Raw genomic sequence first — 14,407 nt, 5'->3', positions numbered from 1 at the left:
TGTGTAGGATAAAATATCCCACCCGTCATCACACCGCCTGAGACCAACTCCCAACATCCCGCGGGGTGAGCAGGGTGTGTCCCCTACACCTTACCTCTTGAACCTGTACCATCTGTGGATAAGATCCCTGTCACATTGCACCTGTCCCACACACTCTGTCCCAGTACAATCGCTGCTTCTCCAGGGCTGGTTCAGCACCACGTGATCTACACACGGGTCAGTGAGCACTGAGTTTGGGTCTGAGTTACAGAGAGATGTTTAACGTTAACAGATAAAGTACAGTCAATCTCACACGGAGACTTGTGGCCACCCTCTCCCTCCCTCACACAGATAACAACCACCTCAATGCAGGAGAGAGTGTCGGGGGATGGGGGAATCTCAGTGACAGTATCCTATATCCCTCCACCTCCATCCCACTCATGTGCCTGTCTAAGTAACTCTTAAACAACTCCAACGTGCCTGCCTCCACCACTTTGCTTGGCAGAGCATTCCACACCCCCACTACCCTCTGTGTGAAAAACCTCCCTCTAATATCTGAATTATACCTCGCCCCCCCTCACCTTCAGCCCGTGGCCCCTCGTAATGTGTGCTTCCAACCTAGGAAAAAGCTTACCACTGTTTACTCTATCTATACCCTTCATAATCTTATATACCTCGATTACATCTCCCATTTCTCCATCTTTCAAGGGAAAACAGCCCCAATTTGCTCAATCTTTCCTCATAACTCAGTCCTTCCATACCAGGCAACATCCTGGTAAACCTCCTGTGCACTCTCTCCAGAGACTCCACGTCATTCCGGTAGAAAGGCGAACAGAACTGGACGCAGTACTCCAAATGCGGTCTAACCAACGTTCTATACAACTGTAGCATTAGATGCCAGTTCTTGCACTCTATACCCCTTCCTATGAAGGCTAACATACCATAAGTTTTCTTCACAACCTTCTCCACTTGTACTGCCACTGACTTGTGCACTTGCACTCCCAGGTCCCGCTGCGTTTCTATACTCTTTATAGGTCAACCCTTTATCATATAACTCCCCCCTACATTATTTCTCCCAAAATGCATCACCTCACATTTATCAGGATTAAATTCCATTTGCCATACATCTGCCCAATATACCAGCCTATCTATATCCCGTTGTATTGCCAGACACTGCTCCTCACTGCCCGCCAATCCAGCCATCTACGTGTCCTCTGCAAACTTACTCCGTCCCTCTCCCCCTCAGTCACTCCGTCCCTCTCCCCCTCAGTCACTCCGTCCCTCTCCCCCTCAGTCACTCCGTCCCTCTCCCCCTCAGTCACTCCGTCCCTCTCCCCCTCAGTCACTGGGTGTGTCAGTGTCCCGGTATATCCAGTCTCACCCTCCTGGGTCATTTTGAAACAGCAATGTACCTGTGCAATAAACAGCGTTACAGTCTGATGTTGGTTTCAGCTCATAGACAAAGTAACTTCTGCAGTTTTTAATCTTTATCTCTTGCTCCCGGCTGCAGTGATTCCCATCCCAGTTAAAACAAACTGTCCGGTTTACTTCCCCCTGTTCCAGGGTGGGATGTGATCCTGAAATGAGGTGTATAAATATTAGAGAGTGTAAGCGATGTGAACAGTGCTGGACAGTGAGAGTAAATCTGATATTGTAAAGTCTGACTCTACCCTGTAACCAGCCTGGATGTTCTGTGGAGCAGTGTCCCTCTACAGCCCGAAACTCCGGAATCTTCCATCCGCCAGAACTGGAACAACAATCACAGAGACAGAAAATTACAGAGGGATACAGCTGGGATTGAGAGACATTCGGTCTTCTGTGTCCCTGCTAGCCCCTGTGAATGATCTACCCAATGTTGTCTCAGTCTCCTCCCATTCTCTCCCCACTGGATTTTACACCTCTCCTTCCAGCATTTACCCAACGTCCTTTCCAAATGTTTCCATTTCATCTACTTTGCTGGCCCTTCGGCCCGCCATCTCTATGTGTTGGTGGTGGAGAGAGTGAATGTTTGTAGTTGGCGTGTCGATCGAGCTGTCCTGTCGTGTCCCGAATGGTGTTGAGCTTTCTCGAGTGTTGTCGGGAGCCCCACTCATCCAGGTAAATGGAGAGTATCCCAACAGACTCGTGACTTTTGTGCTTGTACGTGGTGGACTGGCTTTGGCGGGGAGTCAGGAGATGGGTTCCTTCCTGCTGATTGCCAGCCTCTGACCTGCTCTGGTAGCCACAGTATATCAATGACTGTTCAGGCTCTGGTCAATGGTAACCCCCGGGATGGTGATAGTGGTGGTTGCGGTGCTGGGGGGGGCAGTTAGGGGGGGTGGTGGGGGAGGTGGGGGTGGGGAGCGTGGGGGGAGTATGCAGTGATGGTTGAATGTGGAGGAGGGAGATGGTCAGATCCTCCCTTGTTGGAGATGGTCATTGCCTGGCACTTGTGTGGGGTGAATGGGGAGGGAAATCTGCCATCCTTACTCGGTCTGGCCTGCGTGAAGCTCCACACACACAGCAACCTGGCTGAGTGTGAAATCTCCCTGCAGGCCACTCATTTCTCACCAACAACCATTCACATCATCATGGGAAGAATTTACCGACTGCTGTTTCCCCCCACTGGCTCACCACACACCCCCACCCCGCACTGGTATCTCTGACCATCGCAGTCGCTCTGCAGTGACTGTATCCACACTGACCCTTTGCTCCCGCTGTGCCCAGTTTATCAGGAAATGTCGCTGCCTCTACCTTTTAAACCGGTACCAGCCTGGACGAAGATCATAATCACACTTCACGTCCCTGACACATTCAGTCCATCTGCAACTTGTGCTCCTCCAGCTATCGTTCAGCACAGTGTGATCCTCACAAGGGTCAGTGTGTGCGGAGTCCAGAACTGAGACACAGAGACAGGTTTAATGTTAATACAATCTGCAGTTCATTTTCCAAAGAGAATTCTGATTATCAAAGAACCGAAAACCTCGCCTTCGACACCTGCTCTGCTCCTGACACCACCCGATTGAAAATATTACACACTCAATCTCAAATCTTTACCCCCCTTGTTCGAAGCAGGTTTCTATCTGTCTCCCAGTGAAATCCTGACCCTCTACCTCACACCTCAGACACAGCACCCTCTGTTCCAGATGAACAATTGGAGCCGAGGCAAAAGGAACACGGCAATAAACCCAACAGAGACACCACAAATGGTCAGGCAAAACCGCAGCAAATGGAATTTTACCAGAACCAGAGGGGGACAGACAGATTGACGGGGATCAGGCAGAGAATCGATGGGGGCACGGGGAGAAATGTTTTCACACGGTGAGTGGTTCGGATGTGCAGTGAGCTGTCTGACAGTGTGGGTGAAGCAGGTTCAATCGAGGGATTCGCAAGGGAATTCGACTGGAATCTGGAAAGGCCGAATGTGCCGAGGTTACGCCCCACTCCCCTCGCTCGCTGCGCCCCACTCACTGCATCCCACCTCACCTCACTCCAAAGATATACAGGATAGGAGGATTGGCCATGCTAAATTGTCCCTTAGTGTCCAAAGATGTGAAGGTTGGGTGGATTGGCCACGCTAAATTTGATTTGATTTGTTTGATTTATTATTGTCACATGTATTCATACAGTGAGAAGTTATGTTTCTTTTTGTCCAAAGAGGTGTAATTCAGGTAGATTGGCCAGGCTAAATTGTCCGTTAGTGTCCCAAGGTATGCCTGTCAAGTGAATTGGCCATGCTAAACTGCCCCTTAGTGGCGAAGGATGTGCAAGTTGGGTGCATTGACCATGCTAAATTGTCCATTAGTGGCCAGAGATGTCCAGGTTAGGTGGATTTGTCATATTAAATTGCCATTTAGTGTTGAAAGATGTAATTGTGTGGATTCACCATGTTATATTGTCCCTTCGTGTCCAAAGATGTGCAAGTTGGGTGGATTCACCATGTTATATTGTCCCTTCGTGTCCAAAGATGTGCAAGTTGGGTGGATTGGCCATGTTAAATTGTGCCTCAGTGTCCAAAGATGGGCAGGTTAGGTGGATTGACCATGATAAATCACGGGGTTATGGGGATAGGATTCGATGTGGGCCCATCTTTTGGAGTGTGGGGCATAATCGATGGGCTGAATGGCCTCGTTGTGCACCGTTGGCATTCCATGCTTCTATAATAGAAATGCTCTCTGCACAGTGTACGACTGTAGGTAAAGCTACAGCCTGTGCAACACCTTAACAACGTCACCATCAAATCATGTGATCGTAAAGCAATCATGCAAACACTTAAATATATAACAGGGCTCATTAACACAGCACAGTTTGACAACAGGACTCACTCAGGAAGCTCAGAATCAGCAGCAGGCTCCTCATCTCGCTGGCTGAGATTCTGCAGAGGGAAAGACAGAATTCATATTAGAGAGAGTTAAGAGGATATGGAAAAGGGTGTGGGGAAACGGAGCCAGTATTAAACAGTGAGTGCTTGCAAGAGATCAGTCTGTTTCTCCAGCTCTGACTGGGTCCTCTACAGATCGAGGTGAGCCCCACCACCTGTCCCACAGCCTCCCTGACTCAATCCTTCCTTGGTTCTGCAGACAATTTCCCCCCACCAAAGCCCCCGTGAGGGGTCTGTCAGGTACCGCTTTCCCACCACAAAAAGGCCAGGCGATCACCATCACCAGTAAGAGACACTCTCGTCCCCCACCGCCCCTTAACATTCAATGGTGTTACCATCACTGAATCCCCCAGCCTCAACATCCTTGGGGTTACCATTGGCCTGATGTGGACACAGGTCAGGAACGTGATGGAATATTCTCCCCACTTGCCCCAATGGGTGAGACTCCAACAACAATCGGGAAAACTCAACACCATCCAGGGAAATGCAGACCCACCTTTACGATCATGTCAGATACCCACCAGCGAGGACCTGACATGATGGTGTCGCCTGGCGATCAGAAGCTTCCAGTCACCGTGGCACTGCCAACTAGACACTCTGGCACTGCCAAGGCAGTGTGGTCTGAGAGGCAGTGCCTCGGGGGGGGCGGGGGGGGAGCGAGAGCGGGGGAGGGGGAGGGGCGGGGGGGAGGTGGAGGGGGGGGGGAGGTGGAGGGAGGGGGGGGAGCAGCAGAGAGGGAACGGCGGGGAGGGAGGGGGAGCACGGGGGGGGGGGGGGGAGCGGGAGAGGGCTGGGGGGGCCGGGGGGGGGGGGGAAGCGGGGACTCGGGGGGGGGGGAGCGGGGACTCGGGGGGGGGGGGAGCGGGGACTCGGGGGGGGGGGGAGGAGCGGGGACTCGGGGGGGGGGGGGGAGCGGGGACTCGGGGGGGGGGGGGAGCGGGGACTCGGGGGGGGGGGGGGAGCGGGGACTCGGGGGGGGGGAGCGGGGACTCGGGGGGGGGGGAGCGGGGACTCGGGGGGGGGGGAGCGGGGACTCGGGGGGGGGGGGGGGAGCGGGGACTGTGGGGGGGGGGGAAGCGGGGACTGTGGGGGGGGGGGAGCGGGGACTTGGGGAGTCGGGGCTGAGGGATGAGGGATAGGGGCATTGGGGGCATTGGGACAGGGCCTGAGAAGGAATGTTGGAGTGAGGGGAGGCTCTGCAGGGTGAGGGAAGGATACCTCTCCAACCCTTTCAGGCACCGAGTTCCAGATACCCACCAGCCTCCCAATCTCCTGTCCCTTAAACCTCTGTCCCCGCTCCGGGTTACTGACATTTCTATTCAGAGGGGGAGAAGTTTCATCCTCTCTACCTGATCCATGGCCCTCATGGTTTTGTACACCTCGACCAGGCCCCCTCCCCCTCAGCCTTCTCTGCTCTGAGGAAAACAACCTCAGCCGAACCAGCCTTTCTCCATAGCTCAGACACTCCATCCAGGAAACAGCCTGGTCACTCTCCGCTGCACCAACTCTCTGGTTGTCTGTTTGTCTCTCTCTCTCTGTTCTCTGTGTGTGTGTGTCTCTCTCTCTCTCTCCTGCCCCTCTTTCTGTCTCTCCGTCTCTCTCTCGTGCATCACATCCTTCCTATCGCGTGGCAACCAGAATTGCACACAATACTCCAATACTCCTCATCAGCCTTTTATACAGCTCCCATTGTAACCTCCCTGTTCTTGTATTCTCTGCCTCAGCTAATAAAGACAAGTGTCCCCATATTCCTTCCTCACCACCTTATCTCCCTGTCCTGCTGCCTTCAGGGACAGATGGACACGCACCCCAAGGTCGTTAATATAACCCAGTCCCATCACACAAACCAGCCTCCCATCCATTGACTCTGTCTACACTTCCCACTGCCTCAGGGAAACGCAGCCAGCATAATCAAGGTCGCCACCCCCCACCCACCCCAGCCATTCTCTCTTCCACCATCTTCCGTCAGGCCACGTAACAACCAACTCAAGAACAGCTTCTTCCCTGCTGCTGTCAGACTTTTGAATGGACCTACCTTGCATTAAGTTGATCTTTCTCTACACCCTAGTTGTGACTGTAACACTACATTCTGCACCCTCTCCTTTCCTTCTCCCTCCGTACTCAATGGGCAGAATGTTTTGTCTGTATAGCCAATAAGAAACAATACTTTTCACTGTATCACAATACACGTGACACTAATAGATCAAATCAGAATCATACTTACTGATCGCAACACCCCCCCTCCACATTCACATCTAGATCATTAGTCACCACAAACAGCAAACTCTCTACGCTCTCAGTACAGAGTCACTTTCCTGATATCCTAACACAGCTCACCACAACTCACACATCCCTGAACTCACTGGAAAACTCCATTCATACCCAATGGCTTACCACCAAAGGAGGTGTCGCTGGGCCAGAGGCAGTGGGGGATTCAGTTCATCTGCTTCCTCCTCTGTCTCCGGCGCAATATGTTTGGGAGAGGTTTTGGACTGAGTTAAAACACCTCCAAACGCCCCACCCACCCCCACCTCGGCCTGGCGACTGATGTTAAGTCCAATGAAATGAAACAATAACATTCATCAATGGTGGACAATGGTCATGCAAATTGTTCCAGTGAAAGGTGGATGTGTTTTCCTGCGTCCTTAATAAACAAGGGGAGAGGTTTTGCTTTTGTTACATAACTTGTCCAGGAAGAAGAGTGGGTTGGGGAAGGGTCGGATCATTTTAAGTTTAGTTTGTTTATTAGTGTCACAAGTCGGATTACATTAACACTGCAATGAAGTTACTGTGAAAATCCACACTCCGGCGCCTGTTCGGGTTACACTGAGGGAGAATTTAGCACGGCCATTGCACCCTATCCAGCACATCTTTCAAACGAAACCGGAGCACCCGGAGGAAACCCATGCAGACACGGGGAGGACGTACAGACCCCGCGCGCGCACATACACACACACACACACACACACACACACACACAGCGACCAGAGGCTGGAATTGAACCCGGGTCCCTGGCGCTGTGAGACAGCGGTGTTAACCACAATCGACAATGGTTTCATCAGTAGATTCTTAATTCCAGATATTTTTTTATTGAATTCACATTCCACCACCTGCCGTGGTGGGATTCGAACGTGGGTCCCCCAGGATATTTTGGCCTTGGAGGGAGTGCAGAGGAGGTTTACTAGGCTGATGCCGGAGTTGAGGGGGTTGAGCTATGAGGAGAGGCTGAATAAACTAGGCTTGTACTCGTTAGAGTTTAGAAGAATGAGGGGAGATCTCATTGAGACGTATAATATGATGAATGGGATGGATAGGATAGAGGTGGAGAGACTCTTCCTGCTCAGAAAGGACAGTAGGACTAGGGGGCACAGCCTCAAGATAAAGGGGGGGGGGTGGTTTAGAACGGAGTTGAGGAAGAATTTCTTCACTCAAAGGGTGGTGAATCTCTGCCCGTTGAAGTGGTGGAGGCTGCCTCGCTAAATATTTTTAAGAAGCGGGTTGATGGGTTTTTGATAAGAGAGGGGATTAAGGGTTATGGGGAGAGGGCGGGAATGTGGAACTGAGCCACGACAGATCAGCCATGATCTTATTGAATGGGGGGGCAGGCTCGAAGGGCTAGATGGCCTACTCCTGCTCCTATTTCTTACGTTATGTTCTTCCAGATGAAGAGTCTAGCGATAATACCAGGAGACCAGCAGCTCCCCGCAATATCATCTGAATATTTCCAGTCCCGTCAAGGGCAATGGCTATCTGGGGAATAGATATGGGGAAATTGGGCTGAGACAGGACTGAGATGAGTTGATATTGGCATCAGTGACTATGTAAGCCTAACGAGTTATTAGACCAATTAATAATATTCCTTAGAATATCCATAAAACTGGACAGGTTCACGGCGACCATTTTGGACAGGTTCACGGCGACCATTTTGGACAGGTTCACGGCGACCATTTTGGACAGGTTCACGGCGACCATTTTGGACAGGTTCACGGCGACCATTTTGGACAGGTTCACGGCGACCATTTTGGACAGGTTCACGGCGACCATTTTGGACAGGTTCACAGCGACCATTTTGTCAGCAAACACCTGAATCATTACAACAGCATTTCTTTATTCTTCGGGCAGAGTTTCACGTTCCTCCCATTGACTAGGTTTAGGTTGTGACGACTCACTGCTTGCCCAAACCAAACACCCCCCCCACCACAGATTTCGGCCAACCCCGGATGGCCAATGCTGAAGCAAAGATAAACATCAACACTCACTTGTGCTCATGCAGGAGACCATACCGACCGTCCCAATTCCACGTACCCCGTTCACAGCCTTCACTGGAACCGATCCAAACCACTTTCCAGACATCACAGCCAGTGAGGAGCTTCTGGAAACGTAGACAGGTTAAAGCAGTGAGTAAGTCAGGCAGCATACTGTCCCCCATCAAATACTCCCAGGATAGGTACAGCACGGGGTTAGATACAGAGTAAAGCTCCCTCTACACTGTCCCCCATCAAACACTCCCAGGACAGGTACAGCACGGATACAGAGTAAAGAATTTTAGTTGCTGGAACTGCTTGTATTAAAATTCATCATTCACTCCAATAATTTTCTCTGCAATTAATGAACTATTTGTTAATACTGAAAGTTCTTCATTGATGCTTACTAACTGAGTTTCTTCACACACTGGAACAACATATTTGACGTAGATTTTCACTCATTCGTTGGGTGGGATTTTCTGATATTGGGGCGAGTGCATTCACTGCATCAAATCTTTTAAAAGCGTAAACTGATTAACTATTCATTGTCAAATTAATCTCAAACAATGACAAGGCAGAGTACAGGAAACAGATAGAGAATCTGGTGAACTGGTGCGGTGACAATAACCTCTCCCTCGATGTCAACAAAACGAAGGAGACTGTCATCGACTTCAGGAAGCGGAGAACATGCCCGTCAACATCAATGGGGATGAAGTAATAAAGGTCAAGAGCTTCAGGTTTTTAGGTGTCCACATCACCAACAACCTGTCTGGGTCACTCCACACCAACACTATAGTTAAGAAAGCCCCACCAATGCCTCTACTTTCTCAGGAGGCTAAGGGAATTGGCATGTCCGCTACGACTCTCACCAACTTCTCCAGATGCAGCATACAAAGCATTCTTTCTGGTTGTATCACAGCTTGGTATGGGCTCCTGCTCTGTCCAAGGCTGCAAAAAACTACAAAGGGTTGTCAATGTAGCCCAATCCATCACACAAACCAATCTCTCATCCATCGACTCCGTCTACACTTCCCGCTGCCTCGGGGAAAAGCAGCCAGCATAATCAAGGACCCCACGCACCCCGCACATACTCTCTTCCACAAATCTACCCCGAATCCTCAGACTGTGACCCCCTGGTTCTGGACTCCCCCCTCACCATCGGGGAACATCCTCCCTGCATCTACCCTGTCTAGTCCTGGTAGAATTTTATGAGTCTCTATAGGATCCACCGCACCCCCTCCACCTCATTCGTCTGAACAGATAACGTGAATATTAATGCAAAACATGTTACGTGAGGGAACAAGCACAAATTTAGATAAATTAAATATTATCACATGGGTTAATGGCCAGGACAAACACACAGTTAGATCTGATTATTAAATGTGTTCATGGACAGGAGAAGCACAACTTCAGATAAATCTGATATTACTGTGGGGAATATACGCTGATATATTACACACAAGTTGAGATAACTTGACTCAATAATAAATCTGTAAAACAACGGAACAACTGCCGTTTGGATAAAGTCAATCTGATGATGAAATGTGTGAACGAACAGGAGAGAGACAAGTTTACAAAAATCCGTCAATTGATAAACAGAAATTCAGATGGAGTGAAAATTGAACTTCAACCCCGGACTCGACCGAAATCGGAGCGAAACTTGACCAAAATTTGCCAAATGTTGGTTCAAAATTTGACAGACGTTTGACCAAAATTTACCCGATATTTAACTGAAGTTTGAGTTAAATCTGACGGAAGTTCGGAGGTAAATTTTGGGGTAAATTTGAGGGTAATCCTTGAGCTCAATTTTGGGGTAAATTTGAGATACATTTGAGGAAAATTTGGATTAACTTAAGTGTAAATTTTGAGGCAAATTTCAGCTGCACGATGAGCCAGGTTTTGGGCAACTTTTGAGGTAAATTTGGGTAAATCTTGAGGTAAATTATGGGGTAAATTTGCCATAAATTTTGAGGTAAATTTGCCATAAATTTTGAGGTAAATTTGCCATAAATTTTGAGGTAAATTTGCCATAAATTTTGAGGTAAATTTGCCATAAATTTTGAGGTAAATTTGCCATAAATTTTGAGGTAAATTTGCCATAAATTTTGAGGTAAATTTGCCATAAATTTTGAGGTAAATTATGGGGTAAATTTGCCATAAATTTTGAGGTAAATTATGGGGTAAATTTGCCATAAATTTTGAGGTAAATTATGGGGTAAATTTGCCATAAATTTTGAGGTAAATTATGGGGTAAATTTGCCATAAATTTTGAGGTAAATTATGGGGTAAATTTGCCATAAATTTTGAGGTAAATTTTGAACTATATTTTGGGTAACGTTTGAGGTAAACTTGAGGCAAATTTTGAGGTAAATTGTGAGATAAATGTTGAGATAAATGTTGAGATAAATTTGGGATAAATTTGTGGTGAAATAGGATTCTGAGGATAATATTAAATTTGAGGCAGATTTGGGGTAAATTTGAGGGGATAGTTTGAGCTACATTTGACCTACAATTTGAGGTAAATTTGTGGTGAAACTTATGGTAAATTGGAGGATATTGAGGTGAATGATAATATTGAGATAAATTTGAGGTAAAATTTGTGGTAATTTTTGGGGTAAATTTTGAGGTAAAATTTGGGGTGAGTTTGTGGTAAAATTTGTGGTAAAATCTGTGGTAATTTTTGGGGTAAATGTTAATTCTGAGGGATTTTCACTCGGATTCATTCATGTCTTTTCTAATCTCTCTCTTCAATACTCTCCCTTCTCCAAGGACAAGGGCTGCTCTCCTTCCCCAGGCAGGAGCAGGCCGCACACCAAGCCTCGGCCTCTCCCCGCGGCGTCTGTCCGCCCAGGGCCGCGCCCCGCTCCGGCCGCCCGCCTCCCGGGACTCCCGCTGCCGCCGCCGCCACCGCCTGGGCTGAGGGTCGGCAAGGAGGGGGCGGAGCCTAGGGAGGAGGGGCGTGGCCTGTCGAGGAGGGGCGGGGCCTGGCAGATCGAGTTCCTCAATCCAGTCATTCAGCACTGAGACAGATGGAAACTAAATGGCAATTTATCATGGCCAATCCACCTAACCCGCACATCATTGGACAATAAGGAGCAATTTAGCATGGACAATCCACCCAACCTGCAAATCTTGGGCACTAAGGGGCATTTCAGCATCGCCAACCACCCAACCTGCACATCTCGGGACACTAATGGACAATTTAGTTGGCCAATCCATCCAAACTAAACAACCTTGGATACGAATGGACAATTTAACATGGACAATACACCCACCCTGCACATCTTTGGACACCAAGGGGCAATTTAGCATGGTCAATCCACACAACTTTGGAGCGTGGGGGAAAACTGGGGCACCCAGAGGAATCCAACGCAGACACGGGGAGAACAAGCAAACATCAAATGGACACCTGAGGCAGGAAATGAATCCAGGTCCCTGGTGCTGTGAAGCGGAAAAGCTAACCACTGTGCCACCGTGCCACAATTTGTATGATAATCATTCTATTATCATTCTTCCCCCCTATACCTGATATGAAATAATGTGCTGTGTGTCAGGGAACTCTATCAGAACCACAAAATTTCATTAAGAAGCCAGACTCGACCCCGATCATTTGGTATAAACGTGAAGATAAGATGTTTCACCCCAGAAGTAATTCCACTGAAAAATTAAGGATAATTTAGCATAAAGCCAACTTTATTCAAAGTTTAAACAAAGCTCTAACAAATGAAGCAGCACAACAATTAACAGTTGAACAATATTTAAAAATGAAAGGAACTTTATCTTCAAGTTGATGACAGTACAGTTCCAAATTAAACCCATTCAGGCAGAGATCAAAACCACTTTCAAATAATTATCATTAATATGCAAACCCAGGCATACTTGCTACAAATTGTGTGAACAGTCTGAAAGATTTTAGGGAGAGACAAAGACTGAGTTTTGCAAAACTGCCTGCACATGCCTCTGAATTCAGCAACTCCCAAAATATCTATTTCCCTCTGCTGTAAACCCTGCTCTGAACATTACCCACATTATCACATGACCCCATCAACTGATTTTCCAAGGAAGTGTTTGTGCAAACAAAAGTCCACCCAGTGGATTGAAGTAACAAATTCTTCTTTGGAACGAGTCATTAACTAGCTTTGCAAACCTTGAGCGAAATGTCTTCCAGACAAACTGACTGCCAGCAGATTAAATCTGAAAGCGGAACGATCTCCTCCCTGGACTACATGCTATATCACACGCCTTCTCCCAGTTCACCTCAATTATAACACATACACCAATCTCAAATCAACACACCGATTCAAAGCCCTGTTTCACTCTCCCTTGTAAGCAATCTCATTGAAAACAAGCCTGCAAACAACTCAAGGTATGTTATTCCCACATCATGACCATTTAGTAACAGTGAATAAACCCTTCAATCTCTTTTCAAACTGCTTTAGAGATCTGTGAACCCAATATATGGACAGATAACTTCAAAAAAACTAATTAAAAACATTTTAAACTCATTTAAACCTCTTCACCCACACTTTAAACTTCATTAGCCCCGCACAAATAAAAGATTTAAAAAACACACTTAAAAGCCCTTAACAAAGAATCCCCATCACCATTAAACAACCCAAACACACAATATTCATCAACTTGCAAAATATCGAAATAATCCCAATTTAATCCCCGTTTTAAGCTATTTTATTGGCATTCAGGAATCCATTTGCAATGGACATTAACACACACACTAACACACTCAGCCTCCAACGCGCACGCACTCAGCCTCCAACGCACACGCTCTCAGCCTCCAACGCACACGCTCTCAGCCTCCAACGCGCACGCTCTCAGCCTCCAATGCGCACGCTCTCAGCCTCCAACGCTCACGCTCTCAGCCTCCAACGCTCACGCTCTCAGCCTCCAACGCGCACGCACTCAGCCTCCAACGCGCACGCACTAACACACTCGGCCTACAACGCACACACACTAACGCACTCGGCCTCCAACACACACGCGAACACACTCGGCCTCCAACACACACACGCTAACGCACTTGGCCTCCAACACACACACGCTAATGCACTCGGCCTCCAACACACACACGCTAACGCACTCGGCCTCCAACACACACACGCTAATGCACTCGGCCTCCAACACACACACGCTAACGCACTCGGCCTCCAACACACACACACACTCAGCCTCCAACACACACACACACTCAGCCTCCAACACGCACACACACACACACACACACACACACACACACACTAACACACTCAGCCTCCCCATCAACAGTCCGGATTTTTTTGCTTCTTCATTTCTCTTTCTTTTATCCATTCTGAGCCATCTTTTCTCTTTGAGAGTTGGTTAGCTCCAGTTTCTTGCAGGGGAGATACGGTCTCAACATATCTTGGACCTGGGAACATAGAACATAGAACATTACATTAATATTTTAAGACGCGGGTTGATGGGTTTTTGATAAGAGAGGGGATTAAGGGTTATGGGGAGAGGGCGGGAATGTGGAACTGAGCCACGACAGGTCAGCCATGATCTTATTGAATGGCGGGGCAGGCTCGAGGGGCTAGATGGCCTACTCCTGCTCCTATTTCTTATGTTCTTATGTACAGCGCAGAACAGGCCCTTCGGCCCACGATGTTGCGCCGACCAGTTAAAAAAACAATGACCCTCTAACCTAAACCAATCCCTTTCCATCCATAAACCTATCCACGGATCTCTTAAACGCCCCCAAACTAGGCGCATTTACAACTGCAGCAGGTAGTTTATCTTAAATAAAGCTATTTTATTGGCATTCAGGAATCCATTTGCAATGGACATTAAC

General features: G+C 48.2%; 1 long non-coding RNA gene across 2 annotated transcripts; it reads right to left on the bottom strand.

The window, feature by feature from the left end:
* Positions 1–2,718: 2,718 nt before the first annotated feature.
* On the bottom strand, positions 2,719–8,708 carry LOC145338596 (uncharacterized). Of its 2 annotated transcripts, none has more exons than XR_013885849.1 (3): positions 8,599–8,708; positions 4,284–4,333; positions 2,719–2,857 (listed from the first exon to the last, which is right to left on the bottom strand). It is a non-coding gene; the product is annotated as an uncharacterized LOC145338596 (long non-coding RNA). The 2 variants fall into 2 exon arrangements; XR_013885848.1 differs by lacking the exon at positions 8,599–8,708 and adding an exon at positions 6,734–6,806.
* Positions 8,709–14,407: the final 5,699 nt, after the last annotated feature.

This window comes from Carcharhinus amblyrhynchos, unplaced genomic scaffold (assembly GCF_965287045.1).
Source record: "Carcharhinus amblyrhynchos unplaced genomic scaffold, sCarAmb.v2.hapA chromosome_104, whole genome shotgun sequence".
NCBI lineage: Eukaryota > Metazoa > Chordata > Chondrichthyes > Carcharhiniformes > Carcharhinidae > Carcharhinus > Carcharhinus amblyrhynchos.
This window is presented reverse-complemented; position numbering and strand designations above follow the sequence as displayed.